The following is a 257-nucleotide window of genomic DNA, read 5'->3' on the forward strand; positions in this document are numbered from 1 at the left end:
GGATGAGGATGAGGATAGGATGAGGATGAGGAAAAGGAAGAGGATAAGGATAGGATGAGAACAAGAATGAGGATGAGAACGTGGATGAGGATGAGGATGAGGATAGGATTAGCACGAGAATGAGGATGAGGATAGGATGTGGATTAGGATGAGGAAGTGGATGAGGATAAGGAAGAGGATAGTATGAGGATGAGGATAGGATAAGGATGAGGATGAGGATGAGGAAGAGGATGAGGATAAGGAGTAGAATGAGGATG

This window comes from Lupinus angustifolius, chromosome LG14 (assembly GCF_001865875.1).
Source record: "Lupinus angustifolius cultivar Tanjil chromosome LG14, LupAngTanjil_v1.0, whole genome shotgun sequence".
In the NCBI taxonomy this organism is placed as follows: domain Eukaryota; kingdom Viridiplantae; phylum Streptophyta; class Magnoliopsida; order Fabales; family Fabaceae; genus Lupinus; species Lupinus angustifolius.